Here is a 21,426-nt window from a genome sequence, read left to right as displayed (position 1 = left end):
CCGTGAAAAATGGAAGACATTTGAATGAATTGCAAACCAAGATCAGAGTCTTAATGACGAATGCCTGGGGTGACAAAAAAGAAAATTTTCTAAAATGTTGTTATTTTTTGCAGACTCTAGGCACTTATTCAGTAACTGAGCACGCCAATGAGGTAACATAATCAGCATTATTGACTTTTAGAACTTGTGGAAGCCAGGGGTGAATGAATCCCCAGTTTGGGGAGAATCCCAGACAGAGAGCATGTGGCCTGCTTTTGTCTGAGCTAGGATGTTGATAGGCCTATTGGGGGAGGGATAGCTCAGTGGTTTGAGCAGTGGCCTGCTAAACTCAGGGTTGTGAGTTCAATCCTTGAGGGGGCCACTTAGTGGTCTGGGACAAAATCAGTACTTGGTCCTGCTAGTGAAGGCAGGTGGCTGGACTTGATGACCTTTCAGGGTCCCTTCCAGTTCTAGGAGATAGGTATATCTCCCTATATTATTATTGCTAATTGAGCCTTAAATGGGGAGGTGGAAATGTTTTGCAGGATAAAGGGACATAGTTAGTCACCACATTGAAGAACGTACATGCTGTCATCACCATCTTAGTTAAGCCAACAAGAGGTCCAGCACACAGTGGGTGCCTGGTGGAGGAAGTAGCAAAAAAGCAACCTTCAGCATGTTAAGATGGCTCACCATTTGGAATTTTGTCTAACGCAGACAGGTATAGTCCTGATTTTTTTTTTTCCTCAGGTCCTAGTAGCCTGCACCCACTGGCATGACCTCGCATGTACAGTTCATGCAAGGTCACACCGTGCAGAGGATGCCATTTCTGTATAAGACCCGGAACACCAATGAGCACAGACAGGATTCTTTTTAACTAGAAAGCACCTGCCAGTGACTCTGCACCACTTTGCAATATTGTGAGACATACGGAGCATTTTGCCTTAGCATGTTCCTTCTAATTGTTAACAGGCAACGTAAAAACCAAACAACCTCTTTTTAGTAGGGTATGTTACTATGTGCTGCATTTTCTAAAGAAACAGTGCAAGGGACAGTACAGCACATTAAGAAACAACTTTTCCCCTTTGTGCTGGTCCAGAGCTCCTCTTATTACCAGTTGTATTTTATGTTCTGCTTCTCCAGGCATTCAGTAGTCCATCCATTCACCATAGACAACAAGATTTTCCCACTGAATAAGCAAGTTTTATGCCAATTGTCAAATATATTTTATTTACATTACAGGAAGCAAACAATTAAAACCCTTTGATTTATGTCAATTTTAAATTAACTTGTTTCAATTACCTGTATTTATTCAAATTTATTAAGCCAATTAAATAGCTGAAGCACCAAAGAACTACTCCATAGACTTACACTGCTTGAATTTATATACAGATATTTTGGGGTTAATATTACTTTTATGATATAAATACATACATTTCAGAGACCATTTCCACACATTGGTAATGGCAAAAATATCTGAATGAAGCTTTCATGTTTTATAAACTATCTTATGAGAAAATAAAAACTCTAAAGAAAAAATAGATTACAAAATGGATGAACCACGAAGCAATGGCAAATCCTTTCACAATGCTATTTGCAGGCTATTGCTAGCATTATATTCATTTTGAAATTTTTATCAAATTCAGTTCACTAAATGACTAAAAGTATAACGGGACCACCCTGGCTACAACAATACTGCATACAATAAACGTCTAAAAATCAAGAATTAAATATTGGTCAGTAATAACTGAACGTAGTGAACTGCTGATGGCTGTTCACTGCTCTGTGTGAAGTGAGGCGGTGGTCTAACTTTCTGGTCCCGGTAGATAGGTATCTACATCACAGAAGACTGTGAGATTACCACCTTGGTAGATGCCAAAGGTGGAATAAACTATGGGGAATGAGCTAGTCTGTCAGTCCTCTAAGTGATCCTTCCTGAACAGGTTTAACCAAAATGTCAGGACATGAAAGCAAATTTCTACGGTGCTACCAATGCAGTAGCTGTTCCATGAATAGAGCACATCAGTATCTGGAGCTAAGAGTCCAGCATCTTCCAAAAGCACTAAATATCACTTTAAGACAAGGCTACCTGTATAAGATGATTTTTGATCAAGGGTGGCATAGATTTAATGTCTGACACGTCATATCCTTCCAGGTGATATTATCCTGTACAGCAGGCGTGGGGAACCTTTTTTCCACTGACCCACAGAAAAAATCAGTCGTGGGCCACACACAGCTCTGCGGGAGGGGCGGGGGCAGAGGCTCGGGTGGGGCCAGAAATGAGGGATGCGGGGAGGGGTTCCAACCTGAGGCAGGGGGCTGGAGTGGGGTCTGGGAGGGAGTTAGGGTGCAGGAGGGGGTTCCGACCTGGGACAGGAGGTTCGGGGTGTGGGTTCCGGCCGATCGGCACTTACCTCAGGTGGCTGACGGTCGACGGCACACCGGGGATAAGGCAGGCTCCTTGCCTGCCCTGACTCTGCGCTGTTCCCAGAGGCAGCTGCCATGTCCAGCCCCTAGGCAGAGGGGCCAGGAGGCTCTGCGTGGTGCGCACTGCGTACGCCTTCAGGTGCCGCCCCCTCCGCTACTATTGGCCACAGTTCCCAGCTAAGGGAAGCTACGGAACCGGCGCTGAGTTCAGGGGCAGCGTGCGGAGCTTCCCTGATCGCCCCTGCTCCTAGGGGCTGCAGGGACATGCTGGTTGCTTCCGGGAGCTGTGCTGAGCCAACCTGACTTTTAACGGCCTGGCACCTTAGCTTCACCCCATAGAGGGGTGAGCTGGCGCTCGCAGCTCCAGCCCCACGGAGGGGATGCCAAGGCTTGAGGCTTCCGGCCCCTGGTGTGGAGACTTGCCACGGGCCGGATGAAATCAAGCAGCAGGCCGGATCCAGCCTACAGGCTGTAGGTTCCCCACCCCATATTCATGGAGATGGACTTGATAAACTAGTAGATCTTTCCAAACTCATTTTCACTATTAAGCATTTTATAGCATTTCATGTGTTCAAGTGTATCATACAACTATTAGTCATAATACCACCCCAGCAAGGTAGGCCGGTAAATATTATTATTCCCATAATACAGATTGAAGAATTGAGATTTTAAAATAAAATTAAGAAAATGCTACTGAGATGGAAAAGTGAAGTGACTTGCCCTCGTCATGTTGCCTTTCTACTAGGAGTGTGTTATGCATTTTCGCACATGAACAGGTTTACTTATTTGTTGTAGAACTTATCAATTATAATATGATTTGCCATTTTCACAGCTTACATGAAAACTGACATGTAAAATAAAATCATCTGTTATAAATTGTGACAAATGACTGGCATCATAGTTAGTACTTCAAAAAGAATGAATGTGTGTACACTTGGTCAGACTCCAAGCAGCAGAAGTACTCGCACCTGCACATGCCCCATATTTTGGAGCATTTACCAAGAATGCCATGCAAGCCAGATGCTGTTTTCTTTCCTACCCAAATATTTTCCAAACATTGAGCTACTTTTGTTATTTCAAAAAGGTAGCAAAATTTCTAAAACTGAGTGTTAAGTAATTGGCTACTATATTTACAGCAGATGGCTATACCCAGTATTACTAACAGCCTTGCTATTATTTGCTTCAAAAAGGATGCATAAATTACACGCTCTGATGCTTTAGTTCTAATTTTTTTTACTATGTTTAGGGATTTAAAAAAAAAAGTGTAATCAATTTAAATATTTGCCAGCCAGACCAATATATTGACTCCTAATGTGACAAATGTTAACTCAGTATCCTCCACCTCATGCCACCATACAAAATATCAGCCTATATTTCCAATGAAATTGCTTTAAAACAGATAGGACAGCTAATTTAAACAGTTGTTTGCACATTCAGTATTTATGACAGGAATCTCGCATGACTGGCTGGTAGCAGCGAGTTAGAAGGTTTAGCTCAGCTGCTGCCACGAGTGATGGATGGCCCTGAAGAATTTCTTGTTTGTGATCAGATCAATCACAGAACAGAATGCGAAAAATGGGATCAGCCTCAAACTAGATTCATAACATTTCCATCTGTATGCAAAAATGGGACAGAAAGAAATGTACCATACAGTACAGCTATTAAAAATTCACAAAGAACTTTTTACATAAAGCATATTTGAAGGTAAGATAGTTGATATGTCTTGACTTTTCACGTAGTGCTATCCAAAGATTCAGATGTAAGAAGCATCCTGTGACTCAAAATGTCTTTATTTTTGTATACACCGCTACCTTGATATAACGCCACCCGATATAACACGAATTCGGATATAACGCGGTAAAGTGGTGCTCCGGGGGGGCGGGGCTGTGCACTCCGGTGGATCAAAGCAAGTTCAGTATAACGCGGTTTCACCTATAACGCGGTAAGACTTTTTGGCTCCCACGGACAGCGTTATATCGAGGTAGAGGTGTATATTTGATAAAACCAGAGGAACTATGTGAACTCAGGTCTGGAGTTTTAACTCCAGAGTTTATCTTTGATGGCATATAAGAAATGTGCGGTCAAATGTTGCTGACTACTTAGTGTATAGAAGAACCACCAGATTATATGAAGTTTAAACTGTCCATAGCCTGTGGACAATTACAAATTAATGGTTTCAAAAAAATTGGAAAGTAGTTGTAATACTTAACTATTTCAAAATGATGGTGCACAGGGTGCCAGAATACAGGGGCAGAGTTAAGGTTGTGTGTTGAACCAGATTTCCAAACTTTAGCTTAGAATTTTCTGGCTTTTAAACACTTTAGAGCTAGAATATTCTAAGGCAGGAGTACGCAACGTATGGCACGCGTGCCGAAGGCGGCACACAAGCTGATTTTCAGTGCCACTCACACTGCCAGGGTCCTGGCCACCACTCTGGGAGGCTCTGCATTTTAATTTAATTTTAAATGAAGCTTCTTAAACATTTTTAAAACCTTATTTACTTTACATACAACAATAGTTTAGTTATATGTTATAGACTTATAGAAAGAGACCTTCTAAAAACGTTAAAATGTATTACTGGAACGCAAAACCTTAAATCAGAGTGAGTAAATGAAGACTCGGCACACCGCTTCTGAAAGATTGCCGACCCCTGTTCTAAGGTATTTTCTGAAATAATTGATAAGGTTTAATGAGGTTTTAATTGTCTAGGAATTTACTTTAAACTTGAATTGTTTGCTATCATAATTAGTCTTGTAGTTCTGAGGATAGTGATATGATAAATTATTCATGCTTACTGTAAAGACACAGCATGTTTTCAGATATAATGCAACAAAAAATATGAATTTCATGTTTAGCCTTGTTGAGCTTAGAATGGCCTTGTAAAATTAGAAGCAGAAAACATGATAATTCCATCATTTACTTTTGACAGCATTGAAGATTTTAGATATAGGCTGAAGGTAAAAGTTCATTGAACAGATTTAGCTGGTGAGATCTATTTGAAATTCAAAAGCTGGTGGTTAACTTTTAATAGCGTGTAGCTTGCTCTTTCGATTTTGCGAAATAAGAATGATATGTGGAAACAACATTTTTTGAAGTAAATTAGGGACATTTATTTCTATAATTTATGAAAAAGATTAACTCGTTCATTCACAAGTATTGTACATAGAAAAAAATCGTACTGTTGCCCTAATGAAAGGGACAGCAGTACAAATCTGATAGTAATGTAGAAAACCGATATTCCAAATGAACACTTGCAGGTTGTCTTGCTTGGCAGGTATGTGAGGATTAATGCAATTTATTATGGAATTAATAGTAATAGGCACAGTCGCAGCTGAAAAATGAGCCTCTGTTGTGATTAGTCTTAAAGAAGATGAACACTTTTTTCCTCCTACTCAGAATTAATTCTGTAGCTTCCCTTTGGAGATAGATGCCTTTAATTCTTGGCATTTGATCACATTCACTCTTCCCTTGTCTGGGAATATGTTCAAATGTTGCATTTTTATGAGGTGTTCTTAAATTAAGAATCATCTGGTTCTTTCAGTTCTGTTGTATAAAACGTTAAGCAAAACCTGTGGTATTACTGAAGGGTCTGAAAATCTTATTTCCTGGCTACAAAATAGATCTATGTGGATGAGACCTTTTCAGAGTGATGGGGAAGAGGCAGAAAGACTACTTTGTGCATCTCAACCTCTTAATTATCCTCCATAGAAACAGTATCTTCAGAGTAAAAGTGGTGGCTAAACATAATGACCCAATAGTCATTGCAGTAAGAGAAATACAGGGGGTACAGTTATAAGATTGGAAGGGTATAAAAGGAATATATTTTAAAAATAGAAGAGACAGGTTGAACTATGAGAGAAGTTGCATGTTAGTCTCCTCCTCTTTCCCTGTCATACAAAACTAGATACTAATGGACAGCATTATAAATCTACCTACCAGGAAGCAAAAAAGCAAAAACATTGTCATTCAAGGTTAGTATAACGGAACCATCCTATACATTTCCTTCAGACTTTTAGCTTCCGTCATCCTGACAGCTCAAAGCCCATGCCAAAGTCATATTTTTCCTCTCCATGTTAACCCTGTCTTCCTTTGAGTCATCCAAAGGAAAATAAGGAAAAGGAGGGAGAGGGGAGAAATCAAATAAAATATTTTACTCTAGAGTTTTTTCTAACTAACCTCCTTTCTAGCAAAATTTTCTTTAACATATCTGAGGAGAGTGCCCTCTTAGAGGTGCCTTTCTCCAACTCTGTGTCCTTGTACACATCCAGACTTAGCCTTTGGTTATAAATGAAACCTCTGCTCTTCAGCACTATACAGTCTCTTCGGAAGTCAACAATTCCTACTTCTCTCCTCTAGCTACCTAAGGTAGGCGTTACCTCTCTGAGATACTTTTCCTCTGACAAGTCTAAGTGAGGCTGCTTCTCAGCAATAATTTATTTATTTCTTAAGTCCCCTTGGTCTAAGACCTCTTTAAGCCAGGGGGCTTTCCTGCCAGATTTCTCTTGCTCTCATGTCCCCTCCAAATGCAGGCGCATTTGGAGTAGATTACTGGATATATTAATCAGTCTTCGTTCCCTCAGGCTTCATTTATCAGCAAGTGTACTCTGCATGCTTCCTCTCCCTCTGTCCTCCAATTTGAGTCCTTGTCGAGTTTCTAGAAGGTATCCAAGAGGGAATATGAGTGGGGGTAAAACAGATACAAATATGGAATTGAGGCCTTCTGCTGTATTTGAATAATAAATGATTGGCTGAGCCCTAACTTCACTGGACATAGAAAGTCCTCCAAAGTCCAACGGATAGGCATTTAACAAAGCTGCTCTGAAAAGGCACTTGGTATCTCACTTTTTGGCCATTATTGGACAAGAAATGTCTCATTGGACAAGTCTTTGTTTTTCCCACAATTGTGAGGAAGGGCCTCAACTTTTCAGAGGGTTCAGACACATTTCTCATAGTTTGCCATGTAGAGTCTTCTGTCAAGCGCACAGTTCCAAGATTACTCTATCAACAGACACAATGACTTCCATACCAGATATAACTGAGCTATACAGACTGAACTAACTTGCAGAATTATATTGGGCTGTTTGAGCCCTAAGTGGCTGTACTATTTCAATTTGTTCCAAGGGCCATTCAGAAGAGTTTGGAGAAACTATCCCCTAACGTGCCCATGGCAGTGGCCTGAAAGCAAGTTAAGTGTATTTTTGGAATCTGTAGAACATACTTCTTTAATGCAATGCAGTTTTTGAAAGCATATGGCTGGCAGCTAGGGCTCTGAGCTCTGCCACCAAAGTCTAGGATTTGTGACTTGGGTACTAAAACCCAAACTGAAGATTTAAGTCCAAATGTCCCTTTCTGCCACTCCAAGCAAATAAGCTGTTTGAAGACATAATAACAGTCACTGACAAACACTATCTGCTCTCTCTTCTTCTGTAACTATGAAACTCACCTGGGTATTATATAGAGGGGTATCTCTATTGTCTTTCCTGTTTCCTGCTCTTCTTGTGTTTCTTCTTTCAGGAGGCTTCTTCGGAGCTAGGAGTTCTCACTTCTCCAATAGAAGAAACTGTTTATATAGATGGGACTCTCCCAACCAGAAACGCTCCCTTTTCCCATCTGAAGTTCTACTGACCATACTCTTTTGTGATCTTCTTGGTCCTTTCGTCCTGTAGGAGTCTTACTGCAAGGGTTTTTGGGTTTTTTTGTTTTTGTATTTTTTTAATTTAAGAGTGGGGAAGAACTTTGGATGTTCTCTCTTGAGGTTTCACCCTGGGATTTCTCCTAGCTTGAGTTCCAGAGAGAATGGCCTAGCCTTTATTTCAAGGAACAGGGCCTGGAGTTTTATTTCTTGGTATTTCCAAATTCATAAGAGGGTTTTTCCTATATTGGATTTGCACTTCCCCAGTGTTGGTAGATGCAGACCCTTTTCTGAATAGAAATTGTAAGGTTCAGGTCTTTATTCCAGGTGCTGTATCTGCTCGGCAGACTGGAGAGATGCCTACCTGCATGCTTACATTTGCCCTTCCCACCAGTGTTTCCTCTATTGTACCTATGAAAAAGACATCAGCTTTGCTCACTTCCCTTTAGAGTGTCCTCAGTTTAAGAATATTAGTGAGAACACAACTGCAAAGTAGCCATCATAAGGGGACAGTTCAAGAAAGTTGATGATAAAATGCTTTAAAACTTCTCTCAATATGTACTTTACAACATTGTGAATGAAAGTTGCTAGGCAAATTGACTACTACCAGAAAGTATGTACTATATCATAAGTAATGTAGCCTATTCTAATCCATGCTGTCTGAATTGGTGCACTGATTATTGTCAAACATATTTTATTATATACTTAACAAAAATGGAGGCATGATAGTTTTGTTTAATATTATCATTTGTAAACCTAAGTTGCCTTTTCTTCCTAATTAACCACTAGCTAATAGATACTAATAGGCTTTGTCTTCCATTTTTCATTTTCAGTGCAGTCTGTTAAAAGCTTATGATACAAAACAAATGTGGGGAAAATGACCTACTAAGAGCTCTAGACTGTTGACATCAAGACTGGAAATAATTTCTCAAATGCACACTTACATCTACTCTGCCAAATGAAAATTTAAATAGCAAAATGTCAACACCTTGTGCCTTTTGTAACGTGTAATTTTTTTCACATTTTGGAAATTAGACTGGCTAACATTAAGGAATGTGTAATGCTGAAAACTAAAATCTACTTAAGTTTAAAACAGATTAAGTGTGACTCAGAAGAATCTCCTCTCTTGTATTAAAGATATTTTTACTTGGTCCTCTGATTCCTAAAATCTTTTCAATCAAAAGCTGCCACTGATGCCAAATTGTATCTGCAGATTTATGGCACAGACTAAGGACAAAATCCTTCCTCTGGGGACGTGCATGAGCAGATCTCCCTATTTTTCTAAAGATCATTGCAGAATAGAGTAACAGAAAATGGACCTCCTCTTGCCCATGTTACATCTTGTGGAATATCCTATAACATTTTGCAGTCATTTATGTTAAGGTGATATATTAAAGAGATTCATGACTATCAATATAATTATATTACTATCTCAAATAAGATTACCACCTATGGAGAGAATTTTATTGTCTGCTGGAAGTGAGGCAAAGCGACTACTTAGTATTTAGAAAAAGACATTCCAAACAGAGAGGAAGGAAGGTAATGAGGACATTGGTTCTGAATAACCATCCTAAAACATTGGGGAAACTGATCATGTCTGCACAGCCAGATGGCTGAGAAGTGGGGAGTTGTCATCGCCAACTACTATGATGATTTCTTTAAGTATCAATAAATGGATCAAACACCAACCTATCTTGCTAAGAACGTAGAATGGGAAAGGGTGAAGTAGAGCTCTGTGTAGTTAAAAAGCTTCTCTCTCTCTCACCAACAGAAGTTGATCCAATAAAAGATATTACCTCACACACCTAAATCAATCCCAAGGTATTAAAAACTAGTACTCCTCTTTCACTACCTTTTCCTAAAAGACAAGGAACATACCTCACCATGTCTTGATCAGAAGGGCAGAGACTGAGAACAAGTTCTTACCATAAGATTTGTCACTGGCACAGTTGTGGTCAGACAGACACACATATACTTAGACTTCTGTAAGATATAAAATTAACTGGCTAACTGTACTTGTAAATGGGGAATCATCAGGGGGCAGGTTGTTTCCAGTGGAGTCCCACAAGGATCAATTCTTGGCCCTACATTATTGAACATTTTTATCAATGGCCTGGAAGAAAACATAAAATCATCAATGATAAAGTTTGAAGGGGACTGCAGCCAATGGGAGCTGTGGGGGCAGCAGCGTGCACAGCCTAGGAAGAGCAGAGATAGGTTGCTGCTTGTGGGGATCTGCCCGAGGTGAGCGCCCCCTGGATCTGGCATCCCAAGCCCTCTCCTGTGCCCCAAACCCCTGCTGCTCCCTCCCTCCCAGAGCCCGCATCGCTTCCCACATCCCAGCCCTGCACCCCATCCCACACTCTAAACCCCTCGTGGCCGTTACTCCACCCAGGAGCAGCAGGGATATGTTGGCACTTCCGGGGAGCCACATAGGGAGGCGCCGGCCCCACGCCAACCGGAGTATCAACTGGACTTTCTATGAAGATTAGAAATGCTGGTTTATAGAGCATCCAGTTGGTACAGGGCTGGATAACTGAGCTTTTACTGTATACACTATTACCATTTTAAAGAAAACATTGCAGATTTTGGTTATTCCAGAAGCCAGACATTTCAAAGGATAATTTCATATGAATTTTATTTTTTTTTTCTTATATCATAGGGGTAGCCGTGTTAGTCTGGATCTGTAAAAAAGCAACAGAGAGTCCTGTGGCACCTTTAAGACTAACAGATGTATTGGAGCATAAGCTTTCGTGGGTGAATACCCACTTCGTCATGCGTATTCACCCACGAAAGCTTATGCTCCAATGCATCTGTTAGTCTTAAAGGTGCCACAGGACTCTCTGTTGCTTTTTATATTTTTTTCTTAAATTTATTCATGATAGGAGATGCTGCTTCTGAAATTTCAGCTAGCTGTCCTGAGGAAAATGGGTACATGTGACCGAGTACTCAGATACTACGGTGATGAGCATGGTATAAGAACCTATACAGAATAGCATAGGGGATATAGAAAAGAACCCTTCCAGTGACTGGTGGTGAAATAGCTAGATCCCTGAACTAGAAATTGTCACCGCTGCCTTTCCTATAGGGACTGTGGAGTAACTCTGTCATGAAGGAATGGGGCTTGGTTCACTTGCAGATGAGGGGAAAAGGTCAGCAAAGTGTTGAGGGTTTGTGACCATTTGCTCTGGGAGTTGAATGGAAATGTCAATGGACTTTCCATTACACAAATGTGTAGTGAGAAAGAGAAATAGTCTTCCTGACTAGTGATTTAAATCAAATCCACCCTGGTGCCCTGTTCTGTTCATTCTCTTGGAAATATCTGGCATTGGCCACTGTTGTAAGACAGGATACTGGGCTAGATGGACCATTGGTCTGACCCAGTATGGCCATTCTTATGTTCTGCTCCCATGTGACCCTATCTGAGAATGAATCGCTGCATGATCTGATGTGTCCGTGATACTGGCAGTCTCTTAGAAAACATAATTTGTATTCATTAGTGCTGGAGCTCAGATAGACTGTTACAGCTGTTGGTGTTTGTATCGTCATCAACAAAGATAGAGACAGATTTGCCAGGAGCATGTTTTGATTGGGAGTGTCATGAAGAAGTTGGAGTTGGGGATGCTGGACAGTGAAGGGGACAGAGTGTGAACGGTAAAGTAACGCTTCCTGGCTGCCACAATCGTACAGAAGGTCGAGATCCTAGGAAAGGATGTTTGCAGTTTGTCTACCCTATTGGCAAGGTTAAAATGCCCTTTGTTTCTGTTTGTTCTCATATGTATATGTTGTTTTAGTTCCAAAACAATTTGCAAAAAATTACGATCATATCTGTTTCTCATTAGTTTGGTATGTAGGAGGAGGAAAAAGCATTCCAAAAAGGGCTTTTTAAGAAAACATAGCAAATTATAATTTGGAAATGAATAAATTTAATTTTGACATGTAATTAGACAAGTAATCATATTTTGCAATGGGTGAAAATTGTAATTGCATGCTTAAATAGCGGTCCATGCCCCTGGCCCACTCAGTTGTTTCTCATTTGGTCTCACAGTAATCTTTGCTACTGAGTGCCATCATGCCGAAAACTATTAAATGCAAAATGTGACTTATATACCCATATAGACAAGGCTAGAAGTAATAAGTGAGGTACTTGGTTGTTTAGATACATAATTGTGAAGCACTTTATGTATCCTGAGTTTTCAAGTACTCCCAAAATATGTGTGATCATTGCCTTGTTCACATATTGAAAACATATTTTAAAAGCCCTGACAAATATTTACATGCCCAAAACTGCTCCTATTTTTTTGTTCAATAAAAAATACATATATGAACAATATTCCAGTATCAACAGTACCAAAACCTTGATTTGAATAATTTTGCTGAACAATAAAGGAAACAGAATAATGCAATCGACATACAGTTATGAACTCTTTTCAATGAAGGAATGAACAAGAATTCTTATTATATGTTTCCACTGCCACATCCTGCCTTGAAATGTCTGTAGCTCCCAGTACAACATATTAAATATATTCAAGTATAGCTCAGTGGTTTGAGCATTGGCCTGTGAAATCCAAGGTTGTGAGTTCAATCCTTGTGGGGGCCATTTAGGGATCTGGGGCAAAATCAGTACTTGGTCCTCCTAGTGAAGGCAGGGGGCTGGACTTGATGACCTTTCAAGTCCCTTCCAGTTCTAGGAGATATAAATAAAATAAATTAACGGAGATATCCTAAGGTGCTAGTTAACCGCACTTAGGCTTTAGAGTCTAGACTAACAATCATCATTTACTAAAAGTACCAGTAATCCTTAAAGTAAAGTGCAAATGTACCTTGATTATGAAGTTAATGACATCTTAGCGCTTATTGCTAGACCTTGCTGTCTCTATAAAGTGTCCTTTTAAAAAAAAATCTAAATATCAAACTCTCGCTTATGATGGCCCATAATCCTAATCAGATGTAAGTAGATTGGGGGAGAAAATATATGTTCCCAATCTTTCTGCTCCAAAGTCCTCTCAGTGCCTCAAATATGCTTCTTTGGGGACATTCTCTTTGGGTCCTTAAGGGTTTCTGAAAAATGTATATATTATGCAGGGGTGAAAGTAAAATTTCTCTTTTACCTTCTTTACCAGAAGGGGCGGGACCTCGGGTGGAAGGGGGGGGGTGAGGGGGGTCAGCATCCCCCAGCCAGCCCACCTGCGTCACCCCAGGCCCTTTTAAATCGCTGGCCCCAGGGTAGCTGTTCCTTTCCCCCCTCCCCGTCGGCAACCCGGGGGGGCAAAAGGGGCAGGGACGTTAAAGTGCTGCCGTGCAGTGCTTTAAGCAGGGTCCTTTTGCCATGGCAGTGCTTTAACGTCCCTGCTTCTTTTACACGCCCTCCCCCCCCATCGGCGGCCCTGCCAGTAGGGACCCAGCAGGGCTGCCAACGGGGGGGATGCAAAAGGAGTAGCGCTTTAAGCAGGGTTCTTTAAAGCATTGCTTAGGCAGCACTTTAAAGTCAGCAATATGGGCCGGTACCGGCAGCCACTCTTTACCGGTACGCTGTACCAACCCGTACCGCCTTACTTTCACCCTGACATCATGAACATTACCATTCACGTACAGTCCAGTTGGGTAGAATGACGCACAAAAAAGCAATGACCCAAACTTGTTTCACATACTTGTTTTTGTTTATGCCAAATCACCACTGCTTCCAGACCCAGCCTGAGCGCTTGTCTATACACCGAGTTAGTGTATGGCAAGCCAGTGTGTGAATCTACAGTGCACTAACATCCTGTGTGGTCACTGCTCAGTTAAGCTCCATGTCAGCTTTGGAGTAAGGGGCTTTGGAGGAAGGTGCTTCCCCCTCCAGGTTACTGATCCTCCGTGGATGCTCTTACAGCTCTTGGGTTATAGTTGGGGTGTGTTGGCCAGAGTGCACTGCACTCTGGCAGTTCGCAGCTAGCACAACACCCACTTGGGGCCATTTAAAGCAAGCCTAAAATAGAGTAGACTTTATGGGGTGATAAAGGTAGTAAGCAGCCATTTTTCCAGCCTCCCTTCCTCCCCCACCACCCCAGGTCTTCTGCCAGGCACAGCTCAGCCCAACCCAAGGATCAAGGCCATGATATCTGTGTGTTGTCATATTCCTACCTAATAGTCACAAAACTACCCTAGAGATCTTTACATTGTAACCAAGAGAATTTCATCTTTGATGAAGTCTATCCCAAAGCTCTTTGAGTTGAAATATAAAATGTTTTGCTTCCCCTTTGATAAGATTTATGCTGTTCATTTCAATGAGCTATAGAGGTAATTCTTTATAATGGACTTCTTTAGTTTGCTTGGTATGACTCATAATATCCCTTTGTCAGATTATGTTCTGATAATATCACAAAAGAAATTATCTTTTAACATGGACTCTCCAAGGGAAAAAATATTATTTATTATATAGCCTTCGTTGGTGGTTCAATTTAATGTAACATGGAAGGACGATTGAATTTCTCAGGAAAAACTATTTCACTAGGAGGGTGGTGAAACACTGGAATGCGTTACCTAGGGAGGTGGTGGAGTCTCCTTCCTTGGAGGTTTTTAAGGCCCGGCTTGATAAAGCCCTGGCTGGGATGATTTAGCTGGGAATTGGTCCTGCTTTGAGCAGGGGGTTGGACTAGATGACCTCTTGAGGTCCCTTCCAACTCTGATATTCTATGATTCAAAGACTATGATTCAATGCTGTTTTTTAAAATTAATGTGCTGAAAATGAAACTTGAAGATGCAGTGTTAGTAAAAAAAAAAAAGTAGTATGACTGTTTAAAGGACGAGTTTGTTAGCAATTCATAATAGAAAATAGCTCAGCAATTAGAACTGAAACACAACTTATGTGGGAGAAATATCACCATACTTATAGAAGTATTATATCACAAGTGTGAATTTAACCTTTTCTTTGTCTTTCAACTTGAAGGGACAGATTGTCTTGTGAAAAGATAATTTTACAGAGAGGAGAACAAAATGGAAGAGATAGCAGCCAATAAACAAAAGAGAAGAACCAACAAAATTAATTAGAATCATAAATAGTTTTGGAAGAGATGCACGTGCTGAACATTGCATACATTTATACTCATTACTGCATCTTGTCCGTACTGAACAAATTAAAAGCTATTTTGTGGAATTCTATTTTCCTAGATTATCTGACACAGATAGCCAGGCTTCAAAAAAGCAAATCACTATGCCATAAAATTGAATTTGGAAATATTTGCAACCGAAGAAAGGAGGCATTGAGCTGAGCACAAATCCTTTTCAAACTCACATTTAATAAACTGAAATGAGAGAGATGAATCTGAAGGTGATGGAGTTAGTTTTCCCAGAAACACCAAACCCACATTACTGTTGATCTATTCACAGTATTTTCATTTTATATTAATAGGTTTGTAGCATCAACCATAATCTTATGGTCTCAAGGCCTATGCCAGTGGTTAGTATCTGCCAAACCAAAACCAAGTGTGTGTTCTCCATTATGTTTTGCCAAAGATCCATTGTTTGTATGGGTATTCATATGGCTACCATCACAGGAGTATTTGAGCGCCTGATTATTTATATGTTTAAAACATGCTGAAGGACTTTGGGGGATATTTGTTTTACTTAAAAAATACAAAGCAGAGGACTAACAGAACATATTGTTACAGTATTAAAAATATATGCTTCCAGTTGCAGAAAATGAAACTACATAGTCATGTTCCTTCAGAAAGTTAGATTAGATCTCTCTAAAATCTGCTTGCTTATTATTCAAATGGGAGATAAGCTAGTAAAATGCTGTCAGAACGGTATAGCTGTCCGAACTATATTATCTTTAGGTTTTAAAAATATTAATCATTTGACCACTAAACCTGTTTTAACAGAAACATTTTCTGTGACTTGTTTACATTTGACAGATTGCTGAGATTGTCTCAGATTTAATGTAGTAATTAATTTTAATGAATTAATAGACCTCTTCCTCTCCAAATTCAGTGATTATGAAAACTGTCAGAGTATGTGCAGTAAAGCTGTCCTGATAGTTTCACAGGGCCACCATTTATCGCTTTTTAATCTGTCCAGCCCCACTCCCCATTCTCCACTTGGTTCCTTTGCCTCTGGCAGCCTCCCCAAGCCCTCAGTAATACACCCAGTCCCTCTCGTATGTCTTTATGCCTTCCATAATCCTCCTGCCATAGTCTCTTCCCGAGACCAGCTGTTCAAAGTCCCCATACATTTTCCAAACAGTATAGCTTGGAGAGTTACAGCCTTGGTTCGTGCTATCAGCATGTTCTCAAAATGTGATTCAATTACAACTCATACATTCAGTGAAGAATTATTGCTCGTAAGCAAGTGCACTCTCTTCCCCCACTCTCATCCTGCATAAATAACCCTTACTCTAAACTTACATAGTATCGATGGCTCAGCATAGGTAGTAGAATTTGCCTTCAGGTAACCAGGTGGCTCTGTTCTCGAGGCAGTAAAGGCGGGGCACAAAAAAGGAAACCAGCGAGTAAAAGGAATTAAATAAGTATTTGGAGTTATTTATCAAAAGGCTTTACAATATACAAAGTTGTGAGAGTAGTGAGAACAACACCCTTATAGAAAATTACTCCTGTTTAGTAACTGTATCAGGGTCATGCTTTCAGGTCCTACCTTAAATTCATGTCATGGATTAAAAAGGCTTATAGGGAGGGTTCATGAATGCCCATTCCTTTTGATTTCATAGTTGCTCATATTCTCAAAGGGCTTCCATGTGTCAACTCCTTCTAGACACTCCGCTTTGTGGGACTTGATTCTTTCTGAGACTTTGCACCAATGCTGTTGTCTTTTTATGGATACTAATTTTTTTTATTCCCTCAAGACTACGTATGAGATCCATGGAGGGGAGATCTCATGATGTAAAGAACAAGGTCCCTATTCGTAACTGGAGTTCACTAGATCTGTCACGTATCAGCTATCTTGAGTATTTTAGTTTGTAGAATTCTGATGGATTGTCAACACAATTAAATCTGTGATAGGGACAGAACTAAATGCTTTGGATTTTAGGTCTTCAAACAGCCAGTTAAATAATTTATTATACAGCTTGTTGGGATATCAGGTTATATACAGTGCATAAAATAAGGCACTAAGTAAATATAAACTATTGCTGAATGAGAGAGTTGAGTCTGTGACTTTAGCAGGTCACTTCACCTTTCTATTCCTTGGCCTCTGTAAAATGAGGATGATGCTACTAACCTACCTTTTTATAAAGCACGTTGTGATCTACGGATGATGAAAAGCTCATCTATGGGTTAAGTGCTGTTAAAATATTAAAACTAAACATTTGTATCCTCATACCAATAGTTGTCAAGTTTTACTAGCTGGCTCTCTATCAGAGTACAGAACAAAAGTTTCAAAGTTTTAAATGAACAGTGAATTATATGGGAGTTCCTTTTTCACATTAGTGGAAGAAGATTTTGCTTTCATACCTATTAAGTTTCCAGGTTGAGTCATTTAAAAAGAGCGGAAACAGCTTCATATTTAGAACAAGTAAGTCTAATAAATGAAGCATCCCTTCAGCAGCCTAACATCAATTTTTTTTCCAAGTTCATTTTAAGTCTTGAAGTGAACATTAACAAATGGTTGTAAATTATTGTCTATACAGTAGCAAAGTGAATAGGTAATCTGAGTAGATGAGTTTGTCTATACTCGTGGGTAGTTGCTACCATTTACTCACATTCTCACTATAGTTGCCATTGTGAGGAAAATAGTCCATCAAAATTGAAGATATAAAATAGAATTGAAAATTGAATTGAAAAGTAATTTTACTTTCAAATGGTTTGCAAATGTAGATGTTAAGTGTGAAATGAATGTCGTTAATGACCATAGCTGGGAGAGTTATGCACCTGCTGATCACAGGAATATTATTATAAATGAGGTTGATTTTCTTGTTGACTACCTCATTTTTTCTCAACGTGGTCTCATTACTTTTCTATCGCATGTCTGACTCTTAAATATGAATACTCAAGCACAGACACAATAAAAACACATTAACTCTTATATGGCTTCTTTCATATGTCTCTGAGTACAAGGAGAGTAATGCAGATGTTTCTTGTCTTCATAGGTTAAACATAGGTTATGTATTTGATAGCAAAAATAAAGGCTGTTTCACAGCACGTACCATACAAGTCATTTTGCAAATAAGATTCCTAAATTCTAATCTCTCAGTATCTGCATTGTCCCAAATAAGAGCTTCTTGATGGATGTGTTAACTGTTCAGACCTCTCAGTTTAGTTATAGCCTGCAAGAAGTACTGTAATGAAAGTATAAAAAGCTATACTAAATCTTAAATAACAATCCAGTTTGTTTCCCAAAATAAATTACTTTTACAGCATATTAAGCAATGCCTGTTTCTCCAAGTCTACCTCTGACCAAGTGTAGTCCCTGAACAGAATATAAATATGTATGTGCAGATTTACAATTTATTTCAAGAAAGAACAAATATTTCTTCTGGTGTAATTATAATCACATCTCAGTGTGTTACTGTTTATACCACAAATATGGTCATGGAAACCATCACATTTAACTCCAGCATTTTACGGCGGATGGTGTAAAATGGTGGCCATTATCCGAATGACTGTGCTTGCACTGCACATTTGGTTATCACTGAGTTACATCCGCCAATGCAACCCACCAGCTTCTTTATTGCTACAGTAACTAATATATTTCAGAGGGGAAAAGACTAAAAAAAAAATATGAATAAAGCAGGATAAATGATTACTTTTAAACATACGTTGCAAACAAATCTTTAAAGATGTGGGGTACTATTATGTTTTTATTGCCACTCGTTTGGAAAGGTATGCGTAACTTACTCATAGGCTCTCACTTTGATCCAGTCTGACTCACAGTGTTTTGCCATTGGCTTCATAGGGAGCAGTACTCTCCATTGGGAATTGGGCCGTTAACTTCAATGGGAGTAAGATTGGGCTCTGTTTAAGTCAGTGGTGCCCAAGCTTTTCCTGTTGCACCTCCCCCCCTTACCAATAATGGAATCTGTCTGTGCTCTCCTCCCCCTCCGCGCAGCCTCCTGCCCCCATTACTGGACAGTTTCCTCAGCAGAGGAGCTTAGGCTGAAGGCAGAGCTGTGGGAGGAGCTGGGGCTAGAGGCACTGCTGGCCTGGGGCTGGAGAGGTAATGAGGGCAGAGCTGGGCTGGGGATGTAGCAGGGGGCGGAGTGGAGCTGCAGCTGGGTCCAGAGCTGGGCTGAGGACAGACCAGAGCTGCGTCCAGACCTTGGTGATGCTCCCTCCTGCCCACTATGGGGGCTGGCCCAAGCCCCGCCGCGTGCCTCCCCACAGTTTGGGGACCACTGGTTTAAGTAATGTGGACATTACAACTAGTGGCCTCTCATATTAGTTGCTCAATTTTAGACACCAGCAACCTGATCTTATGGAAGCTATGCTTACATAGAAGTACCTCCAGCCAAACAAGAACAGCAAGGGTGTGAATTCTCCTTCCCCAGCCCATAAGTGTAGCTCCTTTCTCTGCCATGGTTGGGGTCCCTGAGGGCTGCTGCAGAGGGAGCAGCTGTTGAACTGTTGCTTCCCCTCTGTTTGGTTTCCTGGTGGGTGCTTGGGATAGAAGGCTGGAGAAAAAGCAGAGGGTGCTCAAGGGAAAAGCAGAGGAACAACAGAAGTTGTGGAAATTGGCCAAAAATTCCATCATTCTTGTAGTAAGCTGCCACTAATACTAGGGAACAAGGAAAGTAGCTAATGGGTGCTCTGAAGCCACTCCTTCACATACCAACTTCTGTCTGCAGCCACCAGCAGAACCCTCTGAGGTTCACATAGTTAGGAGATGTGTTGTGTTGAATCCATTTTGGTTGAAATTTTAAATTGCCCAAAGTGGGTGAAAGTCAAGTAATTTTAATGTGTAAACATGTTATGTAAAACTTACGGTTGAAAGCACAGAACAAAGTGAAAGAAAGGATGTGAACTGAGTTTTTTCAAACTAAAAACTTACGATTAGGGGTTTTCAAAGCTTCTGGTGAGGTTACAAAACTATTCTAGGAACAGAACAAAACTGTTCTAGGAAGAGAGAAGGTCAACAAATATGATTAGGTGTATGGAACAGCTTCCATATCAGGAGAGATTAAAAACACTGGGACTTTTCAGCTTGGGAAAGAGATGACTAAGAGGGGATATGACAGAGGTCTATAAAATTTTGACTGGTGCGGAGAAAGTGAATAAAGGAATGTTATTTACTCCTTCATATAATACAAGAGCTAGAGGTCACCCAATGAAATTAATATGCAGCGGGTTTAAAACAAACATAAGGAAGTACTTCTTCACGCAACACACTGTCGAACTGTGGAACTTGTTGCCAGGGGATGCCGTGAAAGCCAAAACTATAAGAAGGTTCAAATAAGAACTAGATAAGTTCATGGAGGATAGGTCCATCCGTGGCTATTAGCCAGGATGGTCAGGGATGCAACACCATATTCTGAGTGTTCCTAGCCTCTCTTTGCCGGAAGCTGGGAGAGGACGACAGGAGATGGATCACTCGATGATCCATCTGTTTTGTTCATTCCTTCTGAAGCATCTGGCATTTGCCACTGTAGAAAGACAGGATACTGGGGTAGATGGACCATTGGTCTGGCCTAGTATGGCTGTTCTCATGTTCTTAGACCATAACTATCTTAAGAGAAAAATAATTATCTATATATGAATCATTGGAAACTTGTTTTGATTGGACAAGTCTGATGGGACAAGGATGTCACACCTTTTAGATATTTCTTTAGTGGGAACCTTCTCAATGTTGCAGTGAGACTTCAGTATCCGTATCAACCCCAGTAGCACTATTATAACTACTATCATCACTGCATGGTGAGAGACAGGGGTTTGCCATCACACTATTAGGCCTTCTCTTTACTGAACCCGAGAGATGGCCTGACCTGATGAGACAAGGCAGTTCTATCTTCTACACTAGGGAAATTTTTCAAAATTTGCCCAGCATTCCTAACATTATGTTCAGGGTCACTATACAGATGATTTATCTTATTCCCCTCCCAATGTCTGAAGTACAGGCTGAGGTTCAGATGGCTCAAGGCTCTCGCAGTTCTGAGGGAGCTGATAAGTTTTAGTTTACCTTGGGAAGGTTGTCTTCACAACTAACAAAGAGCTACAAACTGTCTTCTTTTTTGTAAAATCAAAGCCTAAATTTTGCAGAACAGAAGGGAAAGACCTGACGTATGTGAGGGACAGTTTCTTGCCATTTGAAACTGTAACACTGCATTTAGATTTCACATTTACTAAGTAGGTTTAAAAAGAAAAAAAATCGAAACTCTAAACATTGATTGAAAGTTGACTGTGAAAATGAATTGTCATCTTCTTAGGGGGGCTGTACATTTCATGAAAATTATCAGTCTGGTA

At 40.3% G+C, this 21,426-nt stretch overlaps 1 protein-coding gene across 40 annotated transcripts in view; it reads left to right on the top strand.

Annotated features, from left to right (window-relative positions):
• CFAP20DC (CFAP20 domain containing) overlaps nt 1-21,426 on the top strand; it is a 170,734-nt gene that overhangs the window by 25,094 nt on the left and 124,214 nt on the right. The window lies entirely within an intron of this gene.

The sequence above is a fragment of the Chrysemys picta genome, chromosome 7 (assembly GCF_011386835.1).
Source record: "Chrysemys picta bellii isolate R12L10 chromosome 7, ASM1138683v2, whole genome shotgun sequence".
Taxonomy (NCBI): Eukaryota; Metazoa; Chordata; order Testudines; family Emydidae; genus Chrysemys; species Chrysemys picta.
This window is presented reverse-complemented; position numbering and strand designations above follow the sequence as displayed.